Source organism: Aquarana catesbeiana, linkage group LG01 (genome assembly GCF_042186555.1).
Source record: "Aquarana catesbeiana isolate 2022-GZ linkage group LG01, ASM4218655v1, whole genome shotgun sequence".
Lineage (NCBI taxonomy): Eukaryota > Metazoa > Chordata > Amphibia > Anura > Ranidae > Aquarana > Aquarana catesbeiana.
Window position 1 is genome coordinate 845,412,947 of NC_133324.1, and position 26,948 is coordinate 845,439,894.

Sequence of the window (26,948 nt, forward strand, 5' to 3'; positions counted from 1 at the left end):
AGCTGATTGGCTACCACGCACAGCTGCTCCAGATTTTGCACTCTCCAGTTTTAGTAAATGAACCCCAATGCACTGTATCATCTATAAAACAGCAACTGCACATTCCGTATGGTATATAATACATTCTGTATACACAGCAATGCTTGCAGTAATCAGAGAGATAGCTATGCTAGGAACACACTGCCACGTTAACCACTTGCCCCCCCAGGCCAATTCTGACACTTCTCTCCTACATGTAAAAAATTATAATTTTTTTGCTAGAAAGTTTCTGAGAACCCCAAAACATAATATATGTTTTTTAACAGAGACCCTAGGGAATAAAATGGTGGAAGTTGCAACTTTTTAGGTCACACGGTAAGCAATTTTTAAACGCTCTTTTTGGAAAAAAATTGTTTCATGAAGTATAAAAAAAAACAAAACACTAAAGTTAGCCTAATTTTTTTTTCCTTATTGTGAAAGATGATGTTATGCCAAGTAAATAGATACCTAACATGTCAGGCTTTAAAATTGCACACACTTGTGGAATGGCGCTAAACTTTGGTACTTAAAAATCTCCATAGGCAACACTTTCCAATTTTTGTACAGGTTGCCTATTTGGAGTTACAGAGGAGGTCTAGTGCTAGAATTATTGCTCTCACTCTAACGTTTGTGGTGATGCCTCACATGTCTGGTTTGAACGCTGTTTACATATGCAGGTGCAATGTATATATGCGTTCGCTTCTGCAAGTGAGAACGCAGGGACGGGAGCGCTTTAAATTATTTAATTTTTTTATTGTTTATTTTACTGTTATTTTTATATCTTGACACTTTCCCTTTACATTTTTTTTAGCACTTTTATTCCTAATACAATCCCTTGTAATAGGAATAGGGTATGACAGGTCCTCTTTACAGTGAGATCTGGGGTCTATAAGTCCCCAGGTCTTGCCTCTATGCTGGAAAGCCTAAAATTGAAACAAAAAAACAATCTTGACTTCCCAGCCAAGACAACAGCAGTGTTTACAACTGCCGAAGCATGATGTGATGTCTTAACGTCACGCCCTGCCCCCGAAGGTCATAGAGATAACTATATGGTAAATGGACACCGCCAGGCGATTCATTCTCTGGCTCGCCGATCCCACGGGTGAGCCAGTAGAAGCATCATAGGGCGATCAGAGGGGGGGATGTCCCCTCCCGCCACCTGTAAAAACAATTAAGTGGCTGAACAGCCACTATGATTGCTGCTTATGGACACAGAGAGCGGAGCTTGGGAACGAGCACATTTGAATGCGCTCATAGCAAGCTGCTTGCTTTGGGGGCATTCGGAAGGGGGGAGGGGCCCTGAGCGCTGTCAGGGGACCCGAGAAGAGGAGGATCAGGGCTGCTCTGTGCAAACCCATAGCATAGAGCAGGCAAGCCTAACATGTTTGTTATTTAAAAATAAAACTGCCTTTACAAACCCTTTAACTACCCATACATCTTCCTGGGCTTTGAGAGAAACACCCAGTGGAAGTTAGTCTCCAATTTGCAGAACACCCTTCTAAAAGCACCAACGGAACTAGCATGGCAGGGAGCTTACCTATTACCAATCCTCGTTATGAGGAATCCCAGCTTATATGCCTGGTGTGGCGTATTGGTATCATCAAGGGGTGGCTGCAAGTCTTTTGAACATTGTTAATAAAATAAACCCAGTGGTTTAATTACTGACTGCTATGAGATGGATCGGAATATACATATAAATCTCAACCAGCCAGGAACTGCCACAGGTTAGGACATATCCCAAACTATAGAAATAGGTTTACATATCATTAATATCTACATTATGACTCTTTGTAAGAACAGTATCCAAGGCATCACGACTGCAACTACAAGGTCACTGAGCAAACCTGGACACAAACATTTTTATTTTACATTGTAAGCTGTAAAATTTCTAGATGGTTGGAAACTCAAATGTATTAAAAAAACTCCAAACAGCTATCAAATATTCATTATTTTGTGTCATGGTCATTGGACTCCTCTGCATTAACACTGCACATGACATAGTACATGACTGCATAAGCACTTCTGTCAGGCTTTCCTATGTCTCATAATTGCCTGCCATATACAGTATATTTCTTTCAGGTGCCTTCAAATAAAAGTAATTACATAGCAAAGCAAAAGCTCTGCTTTTTGCATGGCTTGATGGATATAAATGCACCTAAGTAGTCATGTGATTTCTCACGCATTATCGATGAGCAACACACAAAATTATGGCTTTGCAACCTCTTCATAGACATGTTCACAGACATCACAGTAAAAATGAGCATTTTGCCATCCAGTAAATGTACAGTACATAGCACATGTATAGAATATAGAGTATTCTAACATAATGATCCTGGACGTTTCTCTTAAATGTTGTATCCTACACATGCTGTGCTGTCACTTTTACATTTCCTCTTATGTATAAATGCATTTCAAGACAGAACTGAGCTTACTGTCTGTAGCAATGATTTGGATTCTTCCTGTCACTGGGTAGACATGATGGCAAAGCCTTATTTGGCAAGTTTTGGATTTAGACTTTCTAGATAAAAGATTTTATGGGAACATGAGAACATGTTTCTATAAACAGCAGTCAGATTTTCAATACTACATGATCAGTGGATATTGATTAACCCCTTACACCGACGTAAAATAATATGCATGCTCACTGGACTGGGCTTTTTTCCCTGGGGCTGCATAATTGCGTATATCCCATGCAGCATGCTCCCAGCAAAGAGATCAGGGTCTCACTGAGAGCCCTGGGCCCTGTACTAACAATCGGGACCAGGAATTCGAGATACTAGGTCACCTGATCTCCGTGACAGCCTTGTATTTTGCTATCACAGTGATCAGTCACTGTGAAGTCAGCCCCCATGTTTTCTTTCTATGTGAATGGAGGAGAGGGATACATCTTCTCTCTCTCTCTCTCTCCTTGCAGAGAAAAAAAAAGTTTGTGTGAGGCTTAATGTACATGGGACATTTTACATGAAAATAAAAAAAAAAAAAAACCTAGATCAAGCTCACCCCCATGTTTTCTTTCTCTGTGAATAGAGGAGAGAGATACATCTTAACTTTCTCTATTTGCAGAGGATAAAAATGTGTGTGAGGCTTAATGTACACGGGACATTTTACGACCTACCCTGAACGATTTAACTTGACAGATAGTAAACGATGTTTAAAAACGTCCATTTTGCAACGTTTACATGGCGCGTTTGCATTTTGGAGCATTTTATTTATTTATTTATTTATTTTCAAATAGTCAAAAATGTACAGTATCTCCATTAACCGCTTGCCGACCAGCTCACGCCGATAGGCGGCAGAATGGTGCTGGTAAGCAAAAGGGCATACAGGTACGTCCCCTTTAAGAAGCGGTGTCGCGGGTGTGCGCCCGCGGCCGGCGGCACGGGCGCGCGCCCGCCGCTGTCTCCGTGACCGTGGGTCCCATGGACTCGATGTCTACCAGGTGTCCGCAATCGTGTCATGGAGAGGAAGAACAGGGAGATGCTTTTGTAAACAAAGCATTTTCCCGTTCTGCCTAGTGACAGGACAGTGATCACAGCTCTCTCACATCGAGAGCAGTGATCACTGTCCTGTGTGTTGAAGTCCAGCCCCCTAACAGTTAGAATCACTCCCTAGGACACACTTAACCCGTTCACTGCCCCCTAGTGGTTAACCCCTTCACTGCCAATGTCATTTACACAGTAATCAATGCATTGTTATAGCATCAATCGATGTATAAATGACAATGGTCCCAAAATAGTGTCAAAAATGTCCGATGTGTCTGCCATAATGTCGCAGTCCTGAAAAAAATTGCAGATCGCTGCTATTACTAATAAAAAAAGGATTAAAACTAAAAATGCCATAAAACTATCCCCTATTTTGTAGTCGCTATAAATTTTGCGCAAACCAATCAATATACTGCAATTTAAAAAATTTATTGCAATTTTTTTTACCAAGAATATGTAGAAGAATACATATCGGCCTAAACTGAGGAAAAAAAATGTTTATATATTTTTGGCGATATTTATTATAGCAAAAAGTAAAAAATATTGCTTTTTTCAAAATTGACGCTTTTTTTGTTTATAGCTCAAAAAATAAGAACCGCAGAGGCTATCAAATACCATCAAAAGAAAGCTTTATTTATGGGAAAAAAAGGACGTCAATTTTGTTTGGGTACAAGGTTGCATGACCGCGCAATTGTCAGTTAAAGTGATGCAGTGCCGGACCTCAAAAAGTACTCTGGTCAGGAATGGGGTAAAATCCTCTGGGGCTGAAGTGGTTAAAAACGCCACTAAACAAAACATGGCTAAACATGAGTTACCGCGTTTACAAGCTGTTACATGCATTTTGCATTTCAAATGCCTCTGAACATCCATCTTGAATGCATTTTTTTGCTTTCCAAAAATGCTTCTAAACTCAAATGCCTAGAAATGACTATAAGCGACCCTGGGTAGATGTACTAATAAGATAACATAGGGGATAGTTCAAGGGCAGCTGAAAAAAATGCCAAACTGCTCCTAAATGTCCGTTTACCAGCAGCATTGTACATGAAGCCTTAAATAAATAAATAATAATACTAAAAATATAAAATACAAAAAAAATACCTAGATCAAGGTTTGATCTAGGTCAGTGCCAGGGTTAGTGTTTGGGTCAAGGTGAGGGTCAAAGGTCAGGGTCAGGGTCAGTCATTTTTTTTGGATGGGTTTTTTTTTTAATTAGTATCAGTGTTAGTTAGTGTCAGTTAGTGCCAGGTCAATTAGTTTCAGTGTAAATCACAGAAATAAGAAGCACAAGGGTAATACAGAGACACTGAATTTCAAAAAAGACAACTCCCCTAAACTGCACACTTTGCTAGAAGATATTAAATGGGATAAAATCCTAGGAACAAAAAACACAGAGGAAAAATGGGAGTGCTTCAAGAGCATACTAAATAAAGGTATTGGCCAGTGCATTCCAAAGGGAAATGAATTTAAAGGAGCTAATAAAAATCCTGGATGGCTCAACATCAACATAAAAATGCATATAAGCAAAGGAAAAGGCCTTCAAAAAATACAAAGCTGAGCGTCATTGTCAGCATTTCCAACTTTACAAAGAATGCAATAAAAAATGTAAGGGTGCAATCAGGGCGGCTAAGATAGCACACGAAAGGCACATAGTGAAGGAGAGTAAAAAAAATCCCAAGACATTCTTTAGGGATATAAATAGTAAGAAAGAGAGGCCAGTACATATTGACCCTATAAAGGATGATGAAGGGAATCTGGCCAAGGTTCTGAATATATTCTTCACCTCAGTCTTCACAAGGGAATACAGTAATCAAGACGGTAATGTTCATTTTCATAGCATGTCACAGGAAGCACCCTCATAGCTAACAGGGGACAGAATTAGAAATAGACTTTAAAAACTTAACGAAAATAAATCACTGGGACCAGATAGATTACACCCGAGGGTCCTTAACCTCCCTGGCGGTATGATTATTTTAGATTTTAGGTGCTGAAAGCGGTACCATTATTTTGCATGGAAATTTGGCGTTTTATATTGTAGGTCTGTAAATCTTAACAATAACACACTTAAATCTGTCCGAACAAGAGTCTAGTAGATATCCCGGGTATGATAAAGTTTGAAACACAAAAACATAAATTATAATATAATAAATAAAAATAAATAATTAAAAAAAATTAAAAAAAATAGTAATAAAATAAATTTCCCCACAATTCACTATCGCTCAATTCTGCAAGTGTTCTAATTTATTATCGCTGTTTTCTAGCTGGTCTAAAGCCACTTTTGACGTAAAGGGACACTTTTTGGTTGCTATGGACAATCTCCAGTTTCCAGGCAGAAAGAACAGTGTATATCATGTAAAACTGCATGCAGGGCATGGGCCAGAGCACTGGGGACAAAAGGGATGTGAAATCATTTCATACAGTACTGTAATCTGTAAGATTACAGTACTGTATGTGTTATGATTTTGACATTTTTTTGAATTTGCCGCCAGGCTCCGCCCCCGTGCGTCGCGCCGCTCGCAGGGAACGGAGCCTGGCACGGAGAGGCTTTGGAGGAGGACAGAGTCCTCGGACACTGCGGGGGACATCGCAGGTTCCCGGGGACAAGGTAAGTAACGCCGCCCCAGGATCCTGCAATGCGATCCCGAGTGTGGCTCGGGGTTACCGCTAATGGTACTGAATTTTAACCCCGAGCCACACTCGGGAAAACCGCCAGGGAGGTTAAGGAATTCAGTCAAGTGATAGTCAGACCATTGTTCCTAATTTTTGTGGACATTTTACTGATTGGAATGGTACCAACTGATTGCAGAAAAGCCAACTTGGCACCAATATTTAAAAAAGGGCAGACATATATACCTGGGAACTACAGGCCAGTTAGCCTAACATCAATAGTCTGCAAGCTATTGGAGGGGATGATAAGGGACTATATACAAGATTTTAGTAATGAAAATTGTATCATTAGCAGTAATCTGCATGGATTCATGAAAAATCGTTCTTGCCAGACCAATCTATTAACCTTCTATGAAGAAGTGAGCTGCCATCTAGATAAAGGAAGGCCTGTGGATGTGGTGTATCTAGAGTTTGCACAGGTATTCAGTACAGAATATTAGCATGCATTAAAACAGGAATTCACTCCAGAGATAAAACAATAATTCCCTCACTCTACAAGACTCTGGTCTGGCTGCACCTGGAGTATGCCATCCTGTTCTGGGCACCAGTCCTCAGGAGGGATGTGCTGAAACTGGAGAGATTCCAGAGAAGGGCAACAAATCTAATAAAGGGACTGGAGGATCTTAGCTATGGGGAAAGACTACGAGCATTGAACTTATTCTCACTGGAGAAGAGATGCTTGAGAAGGGATATGATATCAATGTACAAATTCCGTACTGGTGACCCCACAATAGGGAAAAAAACTTTTCAATGAAAGGGAATTTAAAAAGACACATGGCCATTCACTAAAATTAGAAGAGAAGCGGTTTAACCTTAAACTGCGTAGAGCGCTCTTTACTGTCAGAGCGGTAAGGATGTGGAATTCTCTTCCACAAGCAGTGATATCAGCGGGGAGCATGGATAATGTAAAAAAACTATTAGATGGGTACCTTAACCGCTTCCCGACCAGCTGCCGCATATATATGTTATACTGCGGCAGGTTGGCTCCCCTGCGCGGGCCGTCGTAGCTATATGTCGGCTCACGGGTCAGGATAGCAGGCGAGCACGCGCCGCTGCACAGCGGGGGTGCCGATGCTCGTGGCCAATGGTCGCGATGACTGCCAGCCACGAGAGCAATCGTGAGCAGGAGACACAGAACAGGGACGAGTGTGTGTAAACACACACTTCCCTGTTCTGTTCTGACAGGAGTAATGTTCCTGTTATTTCAAGGAGAGTAATTAGCCTTCCTGATCTTATTGTGGAACTACAGAATGATTAGTCTTTGGGTATCTTCACCCAAGCTGTTTTTTCAATCGGCTTTTGGATGCTGCCAAAGGGTGCCAAGTGTGGCAGCGGAGGGGAGGAGGAGGAAAATAAGCGGAGCTTCCCTTTTGGGTGGAGCTCTGCTTTATGTAGCCAGGCTGTTCACTATCACTATCCTCAGATTTTATATTTATTTGAAGCACATTTTAGAGGGCACCCAGAAATTCACAGATATGCAGAGTGCATAATAAAAAACAGTTCCTTATAAGTTAAGCAGACATCTAATGACCATAATGGAAACCTTTATCAATATTCTAAGCATATTTTCTTTCTGTCTACACAACCGCTTTTCTGTGCTCTAGTGTGTAGGTAACATGGTCTCTTTAAGTCTCTTTTGGATTTCATCCCTGCTCTGTAAGTCATCTGATGTAAGTCTGATTCCCAAAGTTAAACACATTTATTGTATATACCAATCTGAGAAAAGTGATAATCTCCAGTGGGAGGTTTATCTTTTCCCCTCCATTCAGCTGCCAGGGAGCATCTAGTGGCTGATAAGCGTGAGTTATGAGCTTATTCTTGAGGGGATAATAAGGTTATATTGGCAATCCAAGGAGAATTGTCCATAGGTCTAAAGGAAATTTTATATCTCTGACTTCACCAGTTTGAGCAATAATTATTTTTCAGAAATCAGGTTTAATCAATTGGAAAAGCTGATATGGTGACCTACAATATTTATATATACAGTATATATATATATATATATATATATATATGTTGTCATCTTTACTTCTTCACTACATAGTTTCTTTTTTACTTGTTTATAAATATAAAAAAAAAATCAATCTTTTCTGAGCAAGGTTGGATCAAAACAGCAAACTGTAACTATTCTTGACAGAGTGAGGCTAGACTTTGAGCCTACGGGCCATTTGGTGAATATCCTTTTTTTGCTCACCGTCAACAAAATACTTTAAAAGAAATTTCACATCCAATCATTTGCAGCAGAAAAACAGATTTGCTATGTTAAAGAGAAACAATATGATTTTTACAACTAAAATACATTTTTCCCCTGGGTTTAGGAATGCTAGCAACTATAGTAAATATCAAAACTCCTAGAGTTTATTAATCTATATACAGTATCTCACAAAAGTGAGTACACCCCTCACATTTTTGAAAATATTTTATTATATATTTTCATGTGACAACACTGAAGAAATTACACTTTGCTGCAATGTAAAGTAGTGAGTGTACAGCTTGTATAACGGTGTAAATTTGCTGTCCCGTCAAAATGCAAAGCCATTAATGTCTAAACCGCTGGCAACAAAAGTGAGTAAACCCCTAAGTGAAAATGTCCAAATCAGGCCCAAAGTGTTAATATTTTGTATGGCCACCATTATTTTCCAGAACTGCCTCTTGGGCATGGAGTTCACCAGAGCTTCACAGGTTGCCACTGGTTGCACTCCTCCATGAGGACATCATGGAGCTAGTGGGTGTTGGAGACTATGCGCTGCTCAATCTTTTGTTTGAGGATGCCCCACAGATGCTCAATAAGGTTGAGGTCTGGAGAGATGCTTGGCCAGTCCATCACCTTTACCCTTGGCTTCTTTAGCAAGGCAGTGGTCATCTTGGAGGTGTGTTTGGGGTTAGTTATAATGTTGGAATACTGCCCTGCGGCCCAGTCTCCGAAGGGAGTGGATCATGCTCTGCTTCAGTATACCACAGTACATGTTGCCATTCATAGTTCCCTCAATGAACTGTGGCTCCCCAGTGCCAACAGCACTCATGCAGCCCCAGACCATAACACTCATATTATCTTTAGAAGAGGCTTCCCTCTGGGACGACAGCCATGCAGACCAATTTGATGCAGTGTGCGGCGTATGGTCTGAGCACTGACAGACTGACGCCTCACCCCTTCAACCTCTGCAGCAATGCTGGCAGCACTCATATGTCTATTTCTCAAAGACAACCTCTGGATATGACGCTGAGCATGTGCACTCAACTTCCTTGGTCGACTATGGCGAGGCCTGTTCTGGGTGGAATCTGTTCTGTTAAACTGCTACATGGTCTTGGCCACCATGCTGCAGCTCAGTTTCAGGGCCTTGGCAATCTTCTTATAGCCTAGGCCATATTTATGTAGAGCAACAATTCTTTTTTTCAGATCCTCAGAGAGTTCTTTGCCATAAGGTGCCATGTTGAACTTCCAGTGACCAGTATGAGAGAGTGAGAGCAATAACACCCATTCTCCCCATGCTCCCCATTCACACCTGAGACCTTTTAACACTAACGAGTCACATGACACCGGGGAGGAAAAATGGCTAATTGGGCCCAATTTGGACATTTTTACTTAGGGGTGTACTCACTTTTATTGTCAGCAGTTTAGGCATTAATGGCTGTGTGTTACTTTGAGGGGACAGCAAATTTACAATGTTATACAAGCTGTACACTCACTAGTTTACATTGTAGCAAAGTGTCATTTCTTTAGTGTTGTTACATGAAAAGATATAAAAAAAATTACAAAAAATGTGTGTGTGGGGGGTGTACTCACTTTTGTATACTGTATATTGCATAGTTCTAGAGTTACACTAATGAAGACAGTGTTGTCAAGGGCCCACCTTGGGAAATAGTCTAGGTTTTTAGCAACTCTGTAACCGCAAATCAGGATTTTTATATTTGAAGAAATAAGATTATTGAATTTAAAATGAACTTATAACATAACATTGGATGATATGTAGAAGGCAGCTCTGCGGCAAGTATTAAATGTCAGCAAGGTGAGAACATCATCTCTGCCACCCAAATTTAGATTCTCATGTCACTTGATGAAAAGAGAACACCTTTAATGGTCTAGGTAAACATAGATTTTACTTTAACTCCTGGAACATTAATATTTTTTTAAAATGCTGAACAAGCCATTTCACTCACACGTGAATTTTCGTTTTTTGTTTTTTAATTTAAAATTATTTTTTTTTTGCTGTTGTTGTTGTTGTTGTTACTGTTACTAAATAAAATAACACATGTAGAGGAAATCCAAAGTCTGTTGCATGAAAAATGCTTGCTCAGCTGTTTAAATCGATAGCTTATGGCTAAAGTATATATTAAACATAACTGTACGATTTCTTAAACTGAAATAAAAACCTTTGATTGTGAAAAAAAAAAAAAAACATGACAGTGATCTTGTTTGTATAGCAAGGATATATAAATATGTTATACTTACTAGCTCAATTGCATAGAGCAACCCCTATCCTCCTCTTCTTGGGTCCCCTGCCTGAGCTCCTGGCTCCCCCCCACCCACCAAGTGCCCCCATAGCAAGCCACTTGCAAAGGGAGCACTCATGCATGCTCTCTCCCAAGCTGGCCCTGTTTTTCCATAAGACACACAGAGTATTGCTCTGCCCCCACCCCCTGCTCCCTTATCACTGGCTGTGATTAAATGCAACAGAAACCCATGTCTCCCACTGCTGTCTCTAATCCATTGAGGAGGGAGATAGCAGACAGATCCTCTGTTCTCATGCACATCACTGGATCGAGATGGGGCTCAGGTAAGAATAAGCACTGGGGGGGGGGGGGGTCTGCACTCATAAGGTTTTTACCTTCATGCATTTCACACATGAAGGCAAAAAACCTTCTGCATTTAGAACCACTTTAAGGAAGAAGTAGCATTATAAAAACATATTTGAACCCCTCAGGGGAGGGAGCAAAGGAGAGACACAGAGGGAGAATGAAGGGTAGGAGATATAGAGCCGGGAAAAGCAAACACTGGGTTGAGGCTGCACACATGAGAAGACAGCAGGCTTTGATCTTGCTCTCATTTACAAGATCAAAATCAGTGTCTTTACAATGCATAACACAGTGCACAAGTATCGTGCATAATTTTTTATCTCCTTTACATTTTTATGTAGATTACCTGATGACAGCAATGTGCCTGTGATCAGGTAATCCATAGGAACATTACTCTGCATTGGAGAAGGGGCTCATACTGGCTATACCTCCCAAGGGAATGCTTAAAATTTGAGCTTAACCAGAGGGAGAGCTACAGCCAGCACTGACAGTAATAACAAAATGGTTTTATTTCCAAACAACAGCACAGATATGAATGGGATCAGATGCTACCTGCACTGGGTCCCATAGGGGATTCACATATATTCTTGAAAGTGGTTGTAAAGGCTGGTTGTAAAGGCAGAAGGTTTTTTACCTTAATGCATTCTGTGCATTAAGATAAAAAACCTTCTGTGTGCAGCAGCCCCCCTAATACTTACCTGAGCCCCATCTCCATGCAGCGATGTCCACTAATACCTCGGACCCTCCTGTTTGGCTGAGACACAGCAGAAGCGCCACTGGCCCCCCCTGCTATCAATCAAAGTCAGTTAGCCAATAGGGAGAGAGGGGGGGGGGTATGAGGGCTGATGAGGGACCCAAGAAGAAGAGGGCCCATGCTGCTCTGTGCAAAACCACTGCACAGAGCAGGTAAGTATAATATGTTTGTTATTTTTAAAGAAGAAAAACGAGACTTTAGGCTGTACTGATAATACTTTTGTAATGTACAATTCATACAATTATAAACTTTCATTTTACAGATGTCCTAGAAATTTGACCATGGTAACATTTTTGCCTTTAAATACTTAGATACCTAATAGCTGCTACTACAAGTTACATTTAATAGAACTGAATAGTGAATCACAAGCCTGACACAATTAAGTCTTAAAATGGCCTATAATAATAAAAATGACATTGAGATACTGTATGATATAAAAATACCTGAAGTTAAGACCTTTAAAATAGCTTCAGTATTTGTTGCTTAGCTCCCTGAACATTTCATCTTATGATATTGGCAGTCAGTTATTTCATTCTAGAAAGGGACCGCCTACCTTACAGGGATTTCTGGACGGTTGGCTTTGTGATGCTAAATCCTTTCCCACACCTCTGACAAAAAAAATGTAAGCTAGATACCTTGGAGGTGGTTTACTAAAGTGTGAAGTGATGTGAACCTTTGTTCACATCAAAAATCTAGCTATACATAGGGGAATTTAACAAATAAACTTGTTCTATCACATGGATGAACAGTCTTGAGATTTACATTTACAGTCTTGCACAGCCAAGTAGGTGTCTTGACTTTTCTATACCGCAGTTAAAGTGGAAGTTCAATCAAAAGCAAACAAAGGCTAAACCTACTCCCACCCCCATTCCAAGACTATTGCATCTAACCCTGCAAAGAGAAGATCTTTATACTTGCCTATTCTGAAGCATCTCTAATCCATGATTGGCTGTCAGTGGTGGCTTTAATGTAGAAGAGGGGCAGCCAATAATGGCTACCCCATAGAAAGCCTAATGGTGATGTTACCACACCGGCATTTGCAGTCATTGTTGGCAATCTCTCTTCTACACAGACGCTGAAGTTGGAGAGATAATGTGACTGGACCTGAGCAGCTTCAGAATAGGTAAGTATACAGATCTTTTCCTTACAGGGACTGAACTTCCACATTAAGTAATACAGTTGGATACATCCCTTCCCCTAACCTACAACTGGAGTGTGAGTGAGCAGCAGCAGATGATCTATTCCCTGTGTTCTCTCCTTTTCCGCACATGTGCTTGCAATAGAACCTGATTGTCTCTGAGTACCAATATGCCCTCTCCTAGCCTAAGGTTTACTGTACAGGAGGTGTATATTAAGACAGATTTGGGTGCCTATATTAGATGGATTTAACAAAAAATGAGTATTTAATGAAAACATAACTGGATTAAAAGGTGTCTTTTAGTACTTGCTTTATGTGAATACTGGTTCACTTCACATGACTTCACACTTTAATTATTCACTCCTTTCCTCCTTGCAATTTTCGCATTTTTTTCAGCAAATTATATAAAGATAGTAAATTGTACCAATAAGAAAATTTTCATGCTTAAAAATTGGACTGTAGAAATGACAGCAGCTTTTGGTTGCTATAGACAACAATACATTTCTCCTATAGCACACACTACATTTCTCATGCATCACCTATGTCTATTTATATGTCTATACTTTTAAAGTGGAGCAGCCAGACAAACACAAAAGCTAAATACAAAGTAAAACACCCAAACACACACATACTGGGGGTTATTTACTAAAGAAAATCCACTTTGCACTTGGAAGTAAAGTCGCTGTAGATCCGAGGGGGACATGCAAGGAAAATAAAAAACAGCATTTTGGCTTGCACATGATTGGATGATAAAATCAGCAGAGCTTCCACTCATTTCAGATCTACCCCTTTTTTAAAGAGACTACACTCCAAGTGCATTTGCAATGCAAAGTAGATTTGCCTTTCCTAAATAACTCCATATATATATATATATATATATATATATATATATATATATATATATAGTTGGGGTTCAGCTTCAAGTGGAGAGCCTGTAGAGAGTTTATCCAAATGCCAAAGTTATTTATCAGCATTGCAGAAAGGCATGTGCAAAACAAATGGTCTCCTTGCAAGAGTAACAGTCACAGTCTAAAATTTTTAACAAAACTTAATCAGCCTCTTGGCTAGTAGTGAGACCACGCTGGGTCTTCTCAAACCTTAAAGACATATTTCATCACAGCCCACATGCATTCTTTCACAACAGCACTAATTATCTCAGGGAAAAGACAAATTATACCCCACATGGGGAACAAGATGTGGCCAGCACTTAAGCCCCTGTATACTGCTATAGACCTGTCACAGCCACTAGTTTACCATATGAAATGCTAAATCCTATATGGCAGGTACACTCCATCCAAAACTTTTCCTTGAACTTAGGGACCATTACAGTTGGTTGAACAGTTCAAGTCGAGCAAAAGTTTGGCCCGAACATCTCCTGTTCTCCCATTCGGTGAACACCCAAATTTGCATTCTAAGCCCTGATTGGGGAAAGCTTTCCCCAATCAGGGCATAGTAAATAGCTGGTTGTTAAGGAGTGGCCTGGGAAGCCAGCCGCTGCATTCTTAACAACGGATGAGTCATCAGCTGTCATTGGGCTTCCCCGGCTAACAGCTGAATAAAAAAATAATTGCCGGCAATAGAAAAAAAAACAGTATTGGGTCCCCCCAAAAATCCATACCAGGCCCTTATCCGAGAATGCAGCCCGGCAGGCCAGGAAAGCAGGGGGCGAGCGCCCCCTTTCTGAACCATACCAGGGCACATGCCCTCAACATGGGGAGGTGCTTTGATGGGTACAAGGGCTCTTTTCCACCCTGGGCTGTGGTTGTGGGGGTCTGTGGGCAGGGGGCTTATCGGAATCTTGAAGCCCCCTTTAACAAGGGAGCTCCCAGATCCCACCCCCCATGTGAATGAGTTTGGAGTACATAGTACCCCTACCCATTCACCAAAAAAGTGTCAAAAAGAAATAAAAACACACACAGTTTTTGACAATTTCTTTATTAAAAATAAAAAAACAGTGTCCCCCGATGTAGATCCATCGCCAATCACTACGCCACTGCCACCACCTGAGCCAAAAAAATGCTCTGCCCGCGACAAAGGCTAACTGCCACCTGCCTGCTCAGCCATCTGACAGTTCTTAAATGGGTAAGGGGCAGGGCCACCTGTTGATGTCACCTGGTGGCACCGTCCCATGTGATCTCACCAAGTGGCTTTGTCCCTTACCTATTTAAGAACTGTCAGATGGTGGTTATCCTTCGTCACAGGCAGAGCTTTTTTTTAAATCTTTTTTCTGGTCTAGTGGTGGTGATGACGTTGTGATTGACAATGGATCTACATCAAGGGACATTTTATTTTTTATTTAAAAAAAAAAAAAGTTATTAAAGCAAGTGTAGAAAACCGTGTGTGTGTTTTTTTCATTTCTTTTAGACACTTGTTTGGTGAATGGATAGGGGTACCAAGTATCTCATTCACATAGGGGGTGGGCAGGGATCTGGGGGCCCCCTTGTTAAAGGGGGCTTCCAGATTCAGATAAAGTCCCTGCCCACAGACCCCCACAACCACAGCCCAGGGTTGTCAGGACGAGGCCCTTGACTCCATCAGCAAGGAGCCCCCCCCTGCCCCAAACCAGCCCCCGCCCCCATGCTGTATGTCACTTATTTTGGTTGTGCAATGTGGAAAATAGCTGTAAATCATATAATCGGCTGCAGAGAATTCCTTTGAAAGGTAAAACAGTATTTACATTTTTTATTTTAGTATGTTAATATTTAGCATGGATTATTTGGGTAAAAACAATGTGTGACTAGTTAAAATAGAGGACAAAGCAACTTGTGATGTGTCCATTCAGTGTAATTTAAAGAGATAGATTTTCTTTAAATGTCCCTACCCCCCTATCCTTATCCCCAGCAGCATATACTTAACTTACCTTCATTCCCCTGGCATTCAAAATAAATACCAAGTAATTCAGGCTTTGGAGGAGCATATGAATTACTGCATGTGACAATGCTAAGTCAATTGGTGCTGTCACAGGGTGAGTCTGCTAACATCATCATGCTAGGAGACGGAATTGTGTGGGTGCTGTGATGCCGGAGTTTGCACTTGCAGCCTGATAGATTTTATGCACTTATGATATGTTAATGTAATACCCACATATGTGAGTTTAATCTCTCATTATTTTATAAATAATTTTATTATGCTGGGGACTCTATCCCTAGAGAATCATCTGTGGCCCGTATGAATTAGGACTGGCATTGTGCAGTGGAGTATAAAGCGATGTTAGACCTTCCAAGCATAGGGGGTCAATTATAACAATAAGTAGCTTTCTGATGCTGATTGGCACTGGGTGTTTTTTCACTATCTGAGTAGTGGCCAGAATACTTTTTCATCTTTGGACTCTGGATGTTTGCATGGATTATTCTTTGGACATTTATTCATTGATTTGTACTGTTTATATGGATGCTTATTTATAGTGGTTAGCACTTTCACCTAGCAGCAAAAAGGGTTGCTGGTTTGAATCCCGACCATGACACCATCTTCCTGGAGTTTGCATATTCTCCCTGTGCCTGCATGGGTTTCCTCCGGGTGCTCCAGTTTCCTCCCACACTCTAAAGACATGCTGGTAAGTTAATTGTCTCCTGTCTAAATTGGCCCTAGTATATGTATGAATGTGTGTTAGGGACCTTAGGTTGTAAGCTCCTTGAGGGTAGGGACAGATGTGACTGTACAATGTATATGTAAAGTGCTGCGTAAATTGATGGCGCTATATAAGTACCTGAAATTTAAAAAAATAACTTGGACACATCAGTAACTGGTGGATGTGGTTTTCTGGCACAAGAGAGTCCATATATCTGTGTAAGTGACTTTTAGCTTACTCAGGTTTTAGCTCTCTCTCCCTGTGGCTGAACAGAGTAGCAGGAAGGTGAATGGAAATTAGCAGGTGATACACAGAGATGAAACAAATCATCCTAAATAAGCTGTATCTGTTTATCAGCAGTCTTCTCTTCTCTACAACCACTCAAAAGTCCAGAATTTATAAAAAAAAGTCTGAGCATCCAGATAGAAGGGGGCTGGGAGCTGAAATTACACTCTGTAGAGCTCAGTAAGGAGAACTCTGAGAGCTGATTGGAGGGAAGAGACACACCTCTCTTCATACACCCCACAGGAACAGAGCTAAGGCTGTCAATCAGCTGGAGATCCCTCCCCTGTCACCATTTTACCTCTTGGTGTCAGGAAAATGCTCAGAAGTGATTCATGCTGATATCAGGGGAATGAGGTAGCAGACAGATATGACACTTAGTGCTCTGGATTGAAACAAGCACACACTATAGAGGGATATGCTTTGTTCATATTTTATGTCTGAGGTTTACAACTACTTTAAATTTACTGTGTATGTACATCTGCAAGGGTTTGACTGTACAGTGAAACATTCAACACAAAGTAGAAGAGTGGGCAGCATAGGATTAATCACAATAAACATTCATTATTTTTATAATATTCTTTTTCTGTAAATTATATTTTGAACCAGCTGTCATCAATTTTAAAAGAAATATAATGATTTTTTTTTATTTTTCCATTTGTTAAGTTTTGAACTTGCTCTGTGCAGTGTCCCTGTGTGTGGGTAGCTCCAAGCACATGTAACCTAAATGAACCACATTTATCTTCAAGTACAATAATTAGAGACATTGAAATTTGTTTGCAATTGATATCAAACAGAAAATATGGCAACCTAACCTTTTCACAGTATGTCCATGATAGTGCATTTCCTTTGATGCTGTAGATTACAACTTATTTGAATTTTGTCTCATGCACTTAAAAACAAAATTGTACAAATAAATGGAATCACATAAAACATTTAATTAAAATATTAATACTTATTAATTATTTTCTCAGCAGTATCACACTGGGTACAGTGATCGCAGATGAGCAGGCAAACAGAATAGAATTCATTCCAGGTCATTCTGCTTGAAAATGCAAAAAACAAGGGGGGTAAAAAAACTTTTTTGCAATTTAGAGACTAATGTACTGAAGTATGATGTAAGGTAAAAGAAGTGAATCTGTGTTCTTTTCACATATGCAATCATATTCAGGGAAATTATAAAAAAGAAACTTGGATTTGATAAGGATATCTTTACCACCCCTGCCCCCTAATGAACTGGTGGGTTAATAATAAACAAAAATGACCTAAAAGCAGTGAAAGACCCTTTTACTGAATCTGTGATCACATGACATTAGGGTTCCAGGTCTCCTTTCTTCTGGACAGCAAAGTGGAAGGGTCCCTATTCAGCTGTTCATGTCGCTGCCTGGGTAATGTGGACATTTCCCTTTGGCTGGTCGGCACCATGCATAGACTACAGTGATGGATCACAGGTCTCCACTCCCAGAAGAAACAAGTCAGGGAAAAACAATCCTTTCACAGGGTTTATTACTGGGGAAGCATGCAGAACAAAAACTACAGAAGAAAAATTTGGAGTGCTAATTACAGATGTTTTCGAAATTAGCAATTATTATTTCCAAGCAACTGTTAAAGCAAAGAAGGAGTTCCTGATTCCCCTTTAGAGAGTTTTTATTGGCCTTAATTTAACAAAACTGGGTGCAGATTTGTAGACCTCACGTACAAGAATCTTGATAAAATAGAGTGAGTCCAAAAACAGGCAAAAATGGTGCAAAATCTGAGTCAGTCGGAACGTCTCACTATGAAGGCAAATAAAACCAACTAGCCTTTTCATGATAGGGACGTTTTCCTGTGACCTAAAGAAAGTGTCCCACACAAAGTGCCCCACAGTACTGACATGACTGGTTGGCATGATAAAAGGTGGGTGGGAGTTAAAGTACATGGTTTATTGTAACAATTAGGCTGTTCACTTTGCAAAAGAATTTGCCTCAGAGCTTAGTAAATGCGGCAATATTGCACTTTTTAAATCATAACCAATAACGTTCAAGGAAAAAAAAAAATTTGCTTGCACATGATTGGATAATGGATTTCACCAGAGCTTCACCTCTGCACTCACTAATCACAGGGACAATGGCAAAATTAGCTGTCCATTTGCCTTTAGTAAATCAACCACCTTGTGTAGATATTCAACAATTCCGCTATCAATCATGTGCAGATGAAATAAGTAAATGGGAATTTACTTTTCACATAATTGGATTAGTGTAGTAAATAGTCACACAGGTTATTTTGTGTGAAAATTCCCAACTCCTTTAACCACTTGCTTACTGGGCACTTAAACCCCCCTCCTGTCCAGACCAATTTTCAGCTTTCAGCGCTGATGCAATTTGAATGACAATTGCGCGGTCATACAACACTGTACCCCAATGAAATGTTTATAGTTTTTTTTCCCACAAATAGAGCTTTCTTTTGGTGGTATTTTATCAAAAATTTAAAAAGACCGAATTTAAAAAAAAAAAAATTATATTCTTTTATATTTTGTTATACAATTTTGCAATCAGGTAATTTTTCTCCTTCATTGATGTACGCTGATGAGGCAGCACTGATGGGCACCGATAGGTGGCAGTGATGGGCACTGATGGGTGGCAGTGATGGGCACTGATGGGTGGCAATAATGGGAACTGATCGGCACTTGTTGGTTACACTGGTGGGCATTGATAGGCAGCACTCATGGGCATTGATAGGTGGCACTGGTGGGCACCGTGGGCACTGGCAGGTGGCAATGGCTGGTGGCACTGGCAGGGGCTACTGGTGGGCATAGATGAGGCAGAATTGCCTCTTCCTCTTCATTACCGATGTCCCTTGCACATATGCCAGTGATCGGCTTTTTTTCTCCTCACGCTGTCAGCGTGGGGAGAAAAAAAAATGATTACCGAGCTTTTGTTTACATCATGTGATCAGCTATCACTGGCTGACAGCTGATCACGTAGTAAGGGGCCGGGATTGGCCCCTTACTCAGATCTGTGATCACCCAAGTCTCAGTGACTCACAGCACACGCCGCGTGTGCCCTGCAGGGCGTGCGTGGGGAGTGTGCAAATGGGAGGCTGTCATATGACAGCCTCCCGGGAATTCAGGTCCGTGCTGTGGCCGTCATCCAGCTATAGCGCGGACGCCAAGTGGTTAAAAAATCTGTCTCTATCAGTTAACTTATGTGTGACTTATTTCTCTCAATAAAAAGAATCCACCTTCTCTCCCAGTGAATCTGCAGCAATGTATCACTGCCTGTGTCAAACCTAGCAGAATGTGAACCAAGTGATTGAAAGATGTGGATGGCTTTGTAAGTAAAGAAATAAAAATCCAAAAATGAGATTAGTCACACCTATGTGTTGCAGTACTTAGCACTTGCCAATATACCATACATACTTCATATTTTATGGTGCCTTCAACGTGCTAAGGCTACACCTTCCGATGTATCTACATTGCAGATCACTAAGAGGCTTAGGGGAAGATTTACTAAAACTAGAGCACAGACAATCTGGTGCAGCTGTTCATAGTAACCAATCAGCCTCTAAATTCAGCATGTTCATTGTAGCTTTGACAATAACATCTAGTAGCTGAAACTATAAAACACATATACCCGATCCCAATGGTTACAGTGCAATACCATATAAGCAATACCAGCAGCAATTCTCCTGCACAACATAAATACAGTAATCAAAATTGGGAAACATAGAATCGCGCTAAACATATGAAAAATACATAAAGTGAAAGTGCTCTCATGCATCAATCAAATAACAAAGGAGGTCATATAACCAAATTTGTATGACTATATAGTGAGCAACAAAAAAATATACAAATTAATAAATTAACAAACACCTGAAAAGTTTCTGTATTAAAGGTGTGTAAAATTGTCCAAAAATTGATAACATATCAAAATAAAGGGTCAGATAAGGTAGTGTCCAATGGGCCCACACAGCAATTACACCTGTGTCCATCCATAAATGGTGTAATCTTCACAGTTGAATGAAGGACTAGTGCAGAAATCCACCACCAGAATGTAAGGGGTTACTGCTTACCGGAAGCCTTTGATCCCCCATTACAGAGGATCAAGGGAAGCCTGTATATAGAAAAGCTCTCCAGAGCATATCAGGTACATCAACTATCCTCGATGTATTGGGAGTGATAGTACGAACTCCATAAACGCCCATTGACCCTCATAACACTCCAAAACTCCTCACTTCATTTCAAATTCATGAGTGGATGTGCATGGCCTGATTCACTTCCGATCAGAGGTTGGTTTGCAAAATGTTGAATAAATTCTTTTATAGATGAGAATTCATTGAATCCAAACTTAAGACTTGTTCCACGTTGGTAGACTTGAAAGTGTTTCACTGAGTCCTTGGCCCTTACTGACAATACAGAGTACATGTTGGCCTTGGAGTCACTTTTCCCCAACAGATAATTGCCATCCTGTCCATTGGTAAGCAAAAGAGCTTCTGCTGAATGTCGGGTCAGATTCTCATGAAACCACCAAATCCTCCGCGCTAGGTCCTCAAGACCATAGGCCTGCATTGGACGTGATGATGCCAAAGGATAGTTCACCACTGGAGCATGGGGGAGACTTCTAAATTCAGCATATTCAATTAAGCTTTGACAATAACATCTAGTAGCTGATTGGTTACTATGCACAACTGCACCAGATTCCAGTGTTCCAGTTTAAAGCCTGGTACACACTATCAGTTTTTTCTGTTCAATCTAGTGGGCTAAACGGAAAAAAACGTAGGAGCTTAGGAGGAGATCCTGTACTAACAATCCAATGATAGTACAGCGATCTTCCCGCTGAGCTATTGTGTTCTGACGGGGGTGGCCCCCCGCCAGAACACACCAGTCAGCATTTTTAACAATTGGAAGAGAACACTGATCGGATGCCAATCGGTAGACCTTTTTCGGTCATGCCTCTTTGACAGAAGCCAGACATTGGGCCGGCTTCTGTCTGACCGGCTGCTGTACACATAGACCCAATGTTGGATGGTTTCTTTTGAACCACCTGATACCGCCCGATAATCAGCCCATTTGTATGGGCCTTTAGTAAATCTCCCCGTTTGTATTGTATTGCTGCATAATACAGTTGAAAAATGGTTCATACCTTTTTTTGGTCTGTCATGGTGCATTGGTAGCCCAATAAAATTTTTACCCTTTGCTGCAGGTCAGCACTGCTCATCTTCTGCTTTCCTTTTACATCAAATACCAGGTAACATGTGTATACTACATCAATTACAGTGAAACCTCGGATTACGAGCATAATCCGTTCCAGAAGTATGCTCGTAATCCAATGTACTCACATATCAAGGTGAGTTTTCTCATTGAAGTCAATGGAAAAGAAAATAATTTGTTCCGCATCGACTTCAATGCAATGCAACCTCGGAAACAGCCGAAAAGGCCCGAGGGACACTTCGGCGGACCTTGGTAAACCTCGGAAAGACTCATAAGCCTTTCCGAGGTTTGCCCAGGTCAGCCGAACTGTCCTCGGGCCTTTCCGTGCATTTCCGAACTGCGCCGATCAGCGACTTTCGACTCTGCTCAGCTCCGAGCCCCCCACCTTAGGCCAAAAGCGGTACTGCACACCGCTTTTGGCCTGAATCCTGCTTGTTTTGCGAGACAACACTCGCAAACCGAGTTAGGAATTTTAGAAAATACAGTGCTCTGTTTGCAAAACGCTCGTTAACCGCGTTACTTGCAAACCGAGGTTCCACTGTGCTTCTCAGTGTGGGTTTCCCAATGATGAAAGCTGTGAACAACTTCTGAGCAATGTGTGTCAATACAGCTGCCTGCTTTGGGATAATATGTGACAGGGTGACAGCGTAAGAGATCAACTAAGAGAAAGTGATAGAGAGTTGTCACCCTACAACAGGAAATCCCTGAACAAGGACCTTCATAGCAGGTCCCCCAGTGTTTATTGTAATAAAAGTTACAGTTTAAATATATAAAAATTACTTTTGAAATAACATTAACATGTTGAAGCTTACATGATATTAGTGATCGGATTTACAGTATATAGCTGTCATTTATTGCTTAACAACTAAACTTTTTTTGTAAATATCTTACAAAACTGTCCTATCATGTAAAATATTTTTGTTAATTTCAAACATATATTGCTAATATATTTCTATTTGATGACTCATATCAATATATGTATAAGAAGAATTATCAATTTAATATTAATGTAAAATAGAAAACTGTTTGACGCATCCTAGAAAAAGGACTGCTGTAATAATCCAGCAGCAGTGTTGCAGCATATCTTGACATAGTAGGACACTATTAAAATTCTTAAACATGTTTGAAAGAATCAGCAACTTCCTTCTCTGCACCTCGGGCTAAACAGAGTTAAACAGCAATTGAACATATCTCAAGAAGCATCTCCTGCCCCAAGGCTTTGACTGCTGTCATTTTGAATGTGGCATTATCATGTATCATTGGGATACTGGATGCCATCTCTAAAGCAGTCTAGCTGAATAAAATCAAGCATAAATCTTCTGTTTGGGACATGCAGACTGTGATACAGTTCCAGTGCTTATTAATTGCTTGTGGACAGAAAAAACATTCTATGCACATCAGTGTATGGGAGTGTAAAATGAACCTTTTGCTACTTAGAGTGGAATTTTTGTGCCATACATTTTTCCTTTTTATTTTATAATGGAGATTTCATTTTAATGTGATGAAAAAAGAAATGGCCAGCCTATAATTTTCTGTAAATAGTCGGAGAATGTTGGGTTGCAAGGGAACATCTTTTGACATAACCACTAAAGTGCTACAACATATGCACAAAGTACACATAAGGGTTGATTTACTTAAGGCATAGAGAATGCTCACTAAGCACATTGCATGTTCTAAAGTGAGCGTTAGTGAACAAAGTGATACTGTGTGAACTTTTGAAGTATATGTATGGGCAACACATTTTTCAGTTTTGGATAAAGTAGGGAAGAGTTAGAAGCACAGCTGTCATCAAAGCATTTGTCCTTATTGGATGATTGACCCTCATATATTGTTCTGGTGACAACTGTAAAAATGTTGGGTTTGCCATTACGTCTAGGTGACCTTGGCCTTACTCTTCCCCAGTCAATGCAAACCCGAAATAAAAAAAAAACACGAACGATTGACTGTTTAAATTGAATGAGGTTCATCTAATTTACTAACAATTTGCTTTGCTAGGTGAACAGCTTTTACTTCTTTAGTGAATCAACTCAATAGCCACTTGCCTAACAGCAAGGCATCACCCCGGTACCATTTTTTAGATCCAGCGGTCGGTCCCAGCAGCTAACCAGCCACTTCATTGCTTTTACAAGCAACGGGAGGGGACGTGCCCCCCTCTCTCTGCCTTCCACGGCTTTCTCTGTCTCTCCCCTCCCACCGGGAGACCTGAGCGACCAGCCAGGGCATCCACCAGCTGATAAAAGAGTCGGCTTTCAAGCGCTCAAGGCTATGGCAACCCGGAAGCAATGGCCTGGCATCCTGGGTTTACCCGGATGTCAACAGCGCTATTTTCAAAGATCAAAAGCATTCAAAACCATAAATCTTGGTGTGATCAAATGCCTTTAAGGGCAGAGGAGGGAAATAATAATAATAGTTTGAATTTTTCATTTCATTTTTCATTTCCCCCTATGTTCGCGCTCAAAGGCGAACGCACGCGTCGGTCCCTCAAGCACGCAAACAGTCCCACACATGTAAGGTATTACCGTGAACATCAGATCATGGGCAGTAATTCTAGCACTAGACCTCCTCTGTAAATCTAAAGTGGTAACCTGTAAAGGCTTTTAACCTCCCTGACGGTATTCCCGAGTGTGGCTCAGTGTGGATTTTCAGTACCAAAAGCGGTAACCCCGAGCCACACTCGGGATCGCATTGCAGGCTCCAGGAAGAGGTTACTTATCTTGTCCCCTGGATCCTGCAATGTCTCCCTGCTTTGTGTGTGAGTCGTCCTCCGCCGGATCTATTACAGTGCCGAGCTCCGTTCCCTGCGATCTATTACAGTGCTGAGCTCCGTTCCCTGCGAGTGTTGCGACGCACGGGGTCTAGGAAAGGGCACCAAATTCAAAAAGTAAAAAAAACAATACATATACAGTACACTGTAGTCTTACAGATTACATTACTGTATCAATTTATTTCACATCCCTTTTGTCCCTAGTGGTTTCTCCAGTGCCCTGCATGCAATTTTATATTATAAATACTGTTCTTTCTGCCTGGAAACTGGAGATTGTCCATAGCAACCAAAAAGTGTCCCTTTACATCAAAAGTGGTTTTAGACCAGTTAGAAAACAGCAATAATAAATTAGAATCACTTGCAGAATTGAGCGATAGTGATTTGTGTGGAAATTCGTCATCAAACACTGAAAGTAATGACAGCGACAATTCTGCAACTGAGCAAATTTCAGTGTTTTTGATTTGATTACATTATTGAAAAATGTTTATTATTATTATATTATTATTTGTTATAATTATTTATAGTTATTTATTATATTATAATTTATGATTTTGTTTTTCAAACTTTATCATACCCGGGATGTCTACTAGACTCTTGGGTGGACAGATTTAAGTGAGTTATACCTAAGAATTACAGGCCTACAATATAAAATGCCAAATTTCCATGCAAAATAATTGTACTGTTTTTAGCATAAAAAATTGGACATAATCATACCACCAGGGAGGTTAAAGGGTTGCCTATGGATAGTAAAATTTACATAGTTTGTCGCCGTTTCACAGGCGTGCAAAAATTTAAAGCACGACATGTTTGGTATCTATTTACTCGGCATAACATCATATTTTTTATTGTATGAACACATTTGGTTATGGACTGTGTTTTTTTTGCATTAAAATTGAAATTGGGGTTTTAAGTAACTCTCTAGGAAAAAAATCCTGATTGTTACATGTAAACAAAAAGTGTCAGAAAATAATTGGTCTGGAAGTGGATAGAGTGCACAATCAGAGTTCTTATCTGCAAAAACTATACGTGTTTTCATTCTCTACTTCTGTCTATCATTTACATAATGGTTTTAAACCACTGTTCCTATAATTATCAATATCAGAAATGGAACAGGAATTTTAGATCCCTGGTACTGAAATCTGTTAAGATAGCAAAAACCATCAGATGCAATTGTTCTCAATGAAACCTGCTAGGCCTGACGGGGGAACTTATGTCTAGAAAGCAATACAAGCAACAGAGGGATTTGGATCTTGCTCAAGCCCTGTTTTTGAGTACATAGAAACAAAGAGACAAAGCATTTTTGAGTTAAGTAGCATTTTAAAGTGTTCTTTTAACATCTGTCGGATGACAATCTAGTAATTTTCCTGACACCAACAACATCTTTCTGTTGTCTTCTTTTTTAATTTATGTTTTATATACATAATATTTAATACATTACTACTTAAAACCTATTAGCCAGCTACAAGAATAGCTTTCATGTTATATAAACTTAAGTAAAACCTTGTAGGCGTAAAGGTCATTTTAACTATTATTATACAGTTACATTCCATGTAATAAGTTCATACTGGATATACTAACGTGACAGATTGACAGGCAGATCTACCAATTAGTGAATTTTGTGGCTCTTATGCTACATATAGGTATGAGTGTCATGATGAATATAATTTTACAGATGCTACTTTCAATGTAAAGAAGCATGGATTAAGCACCACTAATAGGTAAATTACATTATGCCAGTTATAGTTTGTCTGTGTTTTCAGTGCTTACATAGGATGGCAACTAGATTATTAAGTCTTCAATTGCTGCTAGATTTGCTACCTCACCCGAGAAAAGCTCTATTGGTAAATGAGTAACACTAGCCTGCCTTAGTGCCAGGATTTTACATTTCTTTAAACACTACTGTAGAATTAAGTGTGAACCAGTAATGAACGGCTGGGTATTACAGATGTTACCATATTCCAACCTGCTAACAAGAACATGTGCTATATGTTTGTGAAGGCAGGGTTGCATTTTGTACCCACCTTGAGAGTAATGGTGAAGGGGTCATGGCTTTATAGGAAGGAGGCAAAGCATGATTAAAATAAAAGATTGCACTTTTATAACATGCCACCTGGCAATGTAGATGTGCTGAGAACTATAATTCTACAACAGAAACCTTTGGTTTCTGTACTGGGGCAACTCATAGCAGTATTGAATATAAGACACTTCACTTTTCTTTGTTGAACATGCTGGTGAACTCTGCATGTTGAATCTTTACTGAATATAAGAGCTATTACCGCCAGATATTAGAAGAATG

At 40.2% G+C, this 26,948-nt stretch overlaps 1 protein-coding gene across 6 annotated transcripts in view; it reads right to left on the reverse strand.

Annotated features, from left to right (window-relative positions):
• PCDH7 (protocadherin 7) overlaps positions 1 to 26,948 on the reverse strand; it is a 1,158,392-nt gene that overhangs the window by 13,615 nt on the left and 1,117,829 nt on the right. The window lies entirely within an intron of this gene.